Source organism: Sciurus carolinensis, chromosome 11 (assembly GCF_902686445.1).
Source record: "Sciurus carolinensis chromosome 11, mSciCar1.2, whole genome shotgun sequence".
Taxonomy (NCBI): Eukaryota; Metazoa; Chordata; class Mammalia; order Rodentia; family Sciuridae; genus Sciurus; species Sciurus carolinensis.
Genome location: NC_062223.1, coordinates 129,332,816 through 129,341,184, shown reverse-complemented (window position 1 = coordinate 129,341,184; position 8,369 = coordinate 129,332,816). Strand labels below are relative to the sequence as shown.

General features: G+C 39.2%; 1 pseudogene; it reads right to left on the bottom strand.

Annotated features, from left to right (window-relative positions):
* Nucleotides 1-1,257: 1,257 nt before the first annotated feature.
* Nucleotides 1,258-4,732, bottom strand: LOC124959710 (serine/threonine-protein phosphatase 2A 55 kDa regulatory subunit B alpha isoform-like; annotated as a pseudogene).
* Nucleotides 4,733-8,369: the final 3,637 nt, after the last annotated feature.

Genomic DNA, 8,369 nt, shown 5'->3' with positions numbered 1-8,369 from the left:
AGATTGTGGAACCAACCTAGATGCCCTTCAGTTGATGAATGGATAAAGAAACTGTGGCATATATATACAATGGAATATTACTCCGCAATGAAGAATGATAAAATTATGGCATTTGTAGGCAAATGGATGAAATTGGAGAATATCATGCTAAGTGAGATAAGCCAATCTCAAAAAACTAAAGGACGAATGATCTCGCTGATAAGCGTTTGAGGACATATAATGGGGGGTGGGAGGGGTTAGCATTAGGTTTAGGGTTAGGTTTAGGGTTAGGGATAAGGAGAGCGGTAAGAATGAAGGAAAGAAGGACTGTATAGAGGGAAAAGAGGGGTGGGAGGGGTGGGGAGGAATGAAAAAAAATAAACATCATTGCCCTATGTAAAAAAAAAAAATGTTTTAAATATAAAAAAAAAAAATTAAAAGTTCCCACCACATCAGTGTTCATAGCAGCTCAATTCACAATAGCTACATTGTGGAACCAACCTAGAAACCCTTGAACAGATGAACGTATAAAGAAACTGTGGTATATATATACAATGGAATATTATTTAGCCATAAAGAAGAATAAAATTACAACACTTGCAGGTAAATGGATGAAGTTGAAGAATATCATGCTAAGTGAAATAAGCCAATTCTAAAAAACCAAAGGCTGAATGATTTCTCTGATAAGTGGTTGTTGATACATAATGGGGGCAGGGAGAGGTAAGGCAAGAATGGAAGAAGGATGAATTGTGTAGACGGAAATGAGGGGTGGGGAGGGTCTGGGGAAGGAAAGATAATAGAATGAGACAAACATCATTACCCTATGTACATGTATGAATACACAAATGGTATGACTCTACTTTGTGTACAACCAGAGAAATGACAGTTGTACTCCATTTGTATACAATGAATCAAAATTAAAAAAAATAAATTAAAAGTTCCCTACCCGGGGGCTGGGGATAGCTCAGTTGGTAGAGTGCTTGCCTAGCATGCACAAGGCCCTGGGTTCAATCCCCAGCACCCCCCCTCCAAAAAAAAAAAAAAGGGGCAGAAGGAAAAAAAAGTTCCCTACCCTTACCTAAATGGTTAGCAGATGTGGAGAATAATCCACAGAGCTTTCTCCATGTAGCTATAAAGATGCATTGTTGAATGGCATGCTGTCAAACACTGAAACGGGGTGCTGCAATGGACCTCTTTCTTTCACAGGTACGAATGCTGGATTCAACTCTCTCAATTAAGCAGGAAGAGGGCTCTTCTTCTAGGAATGCCAACCTTAGTTCACTTGGTCTTGAATATATGCAGATTGTTTGCAGTGGCTGCAGCAATGATGTTTTCCTAGGGTTGCCAGGCCACATGAAGGGTTTTCTTATTGAAGTCTAGGCTGCCAACACTTATTTCATCTTTCTTTCGCTTGCTGCTTGCACAGACTTTGCATGGCTTCAGAACTCTGCGAAGCTTATTATTTTCTCATGATGCTTATAAACTTATATCTTGCTTTCTGTTCCTGTCAAACATTCTGAAGAAATTATTAAGATCCAGTCAGCCACTCTGGAAAGCAGTGTGGAGATTCCTTAGAAAACTTGGAATGGACCTACCATTTGACCCAGCTATCCCACTTCTCCGCCTATACCCAAAGGACTTAAAGTCAGCATACTACAGAGATACAGCCACATCAATGTTCATAGCTGCTCAATTCATAATAGCCAGACTAAGGAACCAACCTAGATGCCCTTCAATTGATGAATGGATAAAGAAATTGTAATATATATATATATATACACACACACACACACAATGGAATATTACTCAGCTATAAAGAATAATAAAATTATGGCATTTGCAGGCAAATGGATGAAATTGGAGAATATCATGTTAAGTGAGATAAGCCAATCTCAAAAATCCAAAAGATGAATGATCTCACTGATAAGCGGATGATGACACATAATGGGGGGTGGGAGGGGGGCAAGAATGGAGGAAGGAGGGACTGTATAGAGGGAAAAGAGAGGTGGGAGAGGTGGGGGGAAGGAAAAAAAATAACGGAATGAATCAAACATCATTACTCTATGTAAATGTATGAATATGCAAATGGCATGCTGTTACTCCATGTACAAACAGAAACAACAAGTATCCCATTTGTTTACAATAAAAATAAATTTTAAAAAATCCAGTCATGACAATACAGTCACATCCATGCTAGCAATATTCAAATTTGTCAAATATGCAGTCATTTTCATACAGTGAACAAAGTTTGCTTCCGAGGTATTCATGTACCTGGTATATTCCCATGGGCCTGTTTTCCATATTTAAGTCTTAAATTTTGACTGACAAATAGCCTCTAGTCATCATATAGTGACCACTATGGATGAATTTTATATTGGAAATAGAAGAGGTGATTTCAGAAAAAAAATGACCTGTTACTAAGGTCTTCAGGTTCTTCAAACAGTTTAGAATGTCTATCACAGAAGGCAGGCACTCTCATGTCACATGACTGAGTAGTTCCTTTACCACTACTGTGTACAATAGTGTCACAGCTTTTTGGATGGAATTTTGCTGCTGTGGTCACTTCTGTGAATTCCTCCACATTGGCAGGCTTGGTACCCACAGTATTAAAACTCCCGTCTGTAATTTCCAGATGCCAAAAATTAGTCCACAACTCATAGGTAGATAAATAAACTTCATGATCACTATTAATAGAAATTGAATTAATGTGGTATGTACAAGCATTGACAAATATTCTTTGTGGACTGGCCTCGACCGTTAGATCCATGGTCCTAAAGACTGGCACCTGTAGTGTAGTAATTGTAGTAGGATCTCTGTACCTTCCATCTTCCTCTTTCAAGCTGTACCCTTCTGGTATTTTGTTCCCTTCCCTGATTTTCCATAATTTTATCATTTTATCATTGGTAGACAGTAAAAACCGAGCAGCATTTTTCTGGGGTAACCACCTAATTTTGTTGATCATTTGTATCTGTTTCTAAACTTTTCAAGCAGTCAAATTCTGGTTCATGGCTCTGGAAGGTGCTGTAAATATTATTTTCTTCTCTGCTGTGAAAGTGGATTTTGTTCTCACTGGGTGTTGTGAGGATTAATTCATCAGTGTTTGTAAAGCACCTTGAGATCTTCAGGTCAAAGGTCTTCTTGCTTCTGTTGAAGGATGTCAACTCTACACCTTTTCCTCCAGTTGCTAGTAATTTTCCAGAATGAGTAAATTGTACTGTAGAAATTATATCTACTTCTGCTACATCATCTTCTACTCCTTTCACCTGGGAAAAACACCACTGAGTATCATTCCCTCCTCCAGCTGCTACCGCGTTGGGCTGCAAATGGTGAACCTGCTGAGTTACTCTGGGTCTCCACTTCCTGAACTCTCTCCCCTCACCTGGGGTGGTGGGTAGAAAGGGCAGAGGGCGTGAATGGCACCTGTGGGGATTGGGGCCAGGGGCTGGGGAGAAGAAAGAAGGAGCGGGCAAACCAGCTAGTAGGATGGTGGGTTTCACATCGAGCTTCCTTGTTGATGTTCCTTCTCCTGCGGTGGATGAGGCTACAACAGTGATGGTGGCAGTCGGTGACTCAACTGCTCCTTTCTGGGAACTTCTCTCTCTCTCTCTCTCTCTCTCTCTCTCTTTGCCCCAGGTATTCAGGGTTGCTTAACCACTGAACCACATCCCCAGCCCTTTTTGTGTCTTAATTTGAGACGGGGTCTTGCTATGTTGCTTAGGACCTCACTAAGTTGTTGAGACTGGCTCATGATCCTCTTGCCTCAGCCTCCTGATCTGCTGGAATTACAGGCGTGTGCCACCACACCTGGCTCTGGGACCATCTTGAAGGGATGTTGCGAAGAAATATTCTTCTAGTGGTCAGTATTTGGAGCAGTGTACCTGGTTGTGCACTTTCCTTGGAAGGAGAAATGTTCACACATGTGATCATCTACCAATTCTGGCTGTGGTCAGTGGTTTGACCTGATGTTCAGGGATTTAGAAAGAACAGGATTGGAAAATTGGTGTCAAGGAAATTTGGGGAAGTGTGTGGAAAGACTCTTTGAATGGATAAAACACATAAAGAGGAGTTTAATATAATAATCAAGGGGATAGGTTGACCTGTTCTGTGAATACCACTAACTCTTCCTCCAGTCACCTTTGTCTTTGCCAAATGGTTTCATAAACAGAGTGGTCGTGATGGCAGGGATAGAGGTTATGCATGGGCTAAGCAACATGGACTTCTACAGCTGCTGCTCAGTGCTCAATCTGCCAGCAATGGAAACTAGCACTGAGCCCCTGATAAGGCACCATTCTCTGGGAGTAATCAGCTAGCTATCTGGAGGCAGGTTGATTACAGTGGATCACTTCCATCATGGAAAAGGCAACATTTTGTTCTTACTGGAACAGATACTTTAAATATGTTTCCCCTTCCTTATATGCAACACTTTTACAAAAATTACCTTGTGTGGACTTACAGAGTATCTTATTCACTGCCATGGTGTACCATACAGTATTGTTTTTGATCAAGGAACTCACTTCATAGAAAACAAAGAACTTCAATGGGCCCATGTTCATGGAATTTACTGGTTTTACTGTTTCCCACCATCCTAAGCAACTGACTTGATGAATGGTGAAATGGCCTTATGAAGACTTGGTTACAGTTCTCGTTAGATAGCAATATCTTGCATACCTGGAAGAAGGTTCTCCAGAGGGCTGTATGGGCTCTGAATAGGTGCCCAAAATATTGTGCTGCTTCTCCCATAGCCTGGACTCATGAGTCTAAAATTGAGGTTTTGAAATATGTCACCACTCACCATTACCCCAAGTGACCTACTGGCAAAGCTTTGACTTCCTGTTTCTGTGACTTTATGCTCTACTGATCTAGAGGTCATAGTTCTAGAGAGAGGATGCATTCACCAAGAAACACAACAATGATTCCATTAACTGGATGTTAAGATTGTCTCTCAGGCCACTTTGGATTTCTCATGCATTTGAATCAACAGACAAATAAGGGATTTACTGTGTTGGCTGGGTTGGTTGATTTGACTACCAGAGGAATTGGATTGTTCCTCCACAATAGAGGTAAGGAGAACTATGTCTAGAACACAGAATAACCCATAGGATGTCTTTTAGTATTATTATTCCCTGTGGTTAAGGTCAATGGAAAATAGCAACACTCATCCAATCAGGACAACTACTGACTCAGATGCTTTGGAAATGAAAGTTTAGGTCACTTCACCAGGTAAAGAACCATGACCAGCTTGGGTGCATACTGAAGGAAAGGGAAATGCAGAATAGGCAGTGGAAATAGGTAGTTGTACTATGTGACCAGTTACACAAAAGAGGATGGTAATTGTCATGAGTATTTCTTCCTTATTTTACTATGAATGTGTGTGTTTGTGTGTGTGTGTGTGTGTGTGTGTGTGTATTTTTGGTTTCTTTCCTTTCATTCCCTTATAAGATACATTGATTTATATCATACTATCTAAGTACTGCTGATTTTACATCATAGCATTGACTCATGAGATAGCAAGGAGAAGGGTAAAGTCCTTACCTCCTTTTCTGGGGAAAAGGTTAGTTCAGTGGTACACAGGATAGTTGTATTGTTAGGTGAAATTATAATTTTGCTATTATTTTCATTTAAAGATTAAATATGTATGTTATAAGGAGATGTATATAGGTGACAAGCTGCCAATGAGTGGATGGTTAATTTTATGTGTCAACTAGACTGGGTTGTGGGGTATCCAGATTAAACCTTCAACATGCTGTGTGTGTCTATGAGAGTGTTTCTGGATGAGATTAGCAATGGAATTGGTAGACTCACCAAAATAGGTTGCCCTCCTCCATGTGGGTGGGCATGATATTGTCAATGGGCACCTGTATAGAACAAAGGGTGGAGGAAGGAGACATTTGACCCATTTTCTTCCACTTCACTGCTTGAACTGGAACATCTCATCTTCTCCTGTCGCAGACTGGAGACCTCTCAGGTCCTTGAACTCTGACTGTATTTCATAACCGGCACTCCTGGTCTCCAGGTTGGAGAAGGAAGATTATGGCCCTTATCAGCCTCTGTAATTGCACAAGCCAATTCCTCATAACAAATCAACCTCTGTCTCAGTATCTCCCCAAATATGTTGTAAAGATAGCTACAAATAAAAGAAGTAAAACTCAAAAAATAAATGACCTAACACTACAGCTCAAAGCCCTAGAAAAAGAAGAACAGACCAACACCAAAAGTAGTAGAAGACAGGAAATAGTTAAACTGAGAGCTGAAATCAACGAAATTGAAACGAAAGAAACAATACAAAAAATTGACAAAATAAATAGTTGGTTCTTTGAAAAAATAAACAAAATTGATAAACCTTTAGCCACACTAACAAAGAGAAGACGAGAGAAAACCCAAATCACTAAAATTCGGAATGAACAAGGAAATATCACAACAGACACGACTGAAATACAAAACATAATTAGAAGCTATTTTGAAAATCTATACTCCAACAAAATAGAAAATTTCAAAGACATCAACAGGTTTCTAGAGACACATGAATTGCCTAAACTGAACGAGGAGGACATACACAATTTAAATAGACCGATTTCAAGTAATGAAATAGAAGAAGTCATCAAAAGCCTTCCAACAAAGAAAAGTCCAGGACCAGATGGGTTCTCAGCTGAGTTCTACAAAACTTTTAAAGAAGAGCTCATTCCAATACTTCTCAAAGTATTCCAGAAAATAGAAGAGGAGGGAACCCTCCCAAACTCATTCTATGAAGCCAATATTACCCTGATTCCTAAACCAGACAGAGACACATCGAGGAAAGAAAATTTCAGACCAATATCCTTAATGAACATCGACGCAAAAATTCTCAACAAAATTTTAGCAAATCGCATACAAAAACATATTAAAAAGATAGTGCACCATGATCAAGTGGGTTTCATCCCAGGGATGCAAGGTTGGTTCAACATCAGGAAATCAATAAATGTAATTCACCATATCAATAGACTTAAAGTCAAGAATCACATGATTATTTCGATAGATGCAGAAAAAGCATTTGATAAAATACAGCACCCCTTCATGCTCAAAACACTAGAAAAAATAGGGATAGTGGGAACATTCCTTAACATTGTAAAGGCCATCTACGCTAAACCCATGGCTAATATCATTCTAAATGGTGAAAAACTGAAAGCATTCCCTCTAGAAACTGGAACAAGGCAGGGATGCCCTCTTTCACCACTTCTATTCAATATCGTCCTTGAAACTCTAGCCAGAGCAATTAGACAGAACAAAGAAATTAAAGGGATACGAATAGGAAAAGAAGAACTCAAACTATCCCTATTTGCTGATGATATGATTGTATACTTAGAGGAACCAGGAAATTCCCCCAGAAAACTTTTAGATCTCATAAGTGAATTCAGTAAAGTAGCGGGATATAAGATCAATGCACATAAATCTAAGGCATTTTTATACATAAGCGATTAATCTTCAGAAAGAGAAATTAGGAAAACTACCCCATTCACAATAGCTTCGAAAAAAATAAAGTATTTGGGAATCAATCTCACAAAAGAGGTGAAAGACCTCTACAATGAGAACTACAGAACACTAAAGAAAGAAATTCAAGAAAACCTCAGAAGATGGAAAGATCTCCCATGTTCTTGGATAGGAAGAATTAATATTGTCAAAATGGCCATACTATCAAAAGTTCTATACAGATTCAATGCAATTGCAATTAAAATCCCAATGATGTACCTTACAGATATAGAGCAAGCAATTATGAAATTCATCTGGAAGAATAAAAAACCCAGAATAGCTAAAGCAATCCTTGGCAGAAAGAGTGAAGCAGGGGGTATCGCAATACCAGATCTTCAACTCTACTACAAAGCAATAGTAACAAAAACGGCATGGTATTGGTACCAAAATAGAAAGGTGGATCAATGGTACAGAATAGAGGACACGGACACAAACCCAAATAAATACAATTTTCTCATACTAGACAAAGGTGCCAAAAATATGCAATGGAGAAAAGATTGCCTCTTCAACAAATGGTGCTGGGAGAATTGGAAATCCATATGCAACAGAATGAAACTAAACCCATATCTCTCACCATGCACGAAACTAAACCCAAAATGGATTAAGGATCTCGGAATCATACCAGAGAACTTGCATCTTATAGAAGAAAAAGTAGGTCCAGAGCTTCAACATGTTGGCTTAGGACCAGACTTCCTCAACAGGACTCCATAGCACAAGAAATAAAAGCAAGAATTAATAACTGGGATAGATTCAAACTAAAAAGCTTTCTCTCAGCAAAGGAAACTATCAGCAATGCGAAGAAAGAGCCTACAGAGTGGGAGAAAATCTTTGCCAATCATACTTCAGATAGAGCGCTAATCTCCAGAATCTATAAAGAACTCAAAAAA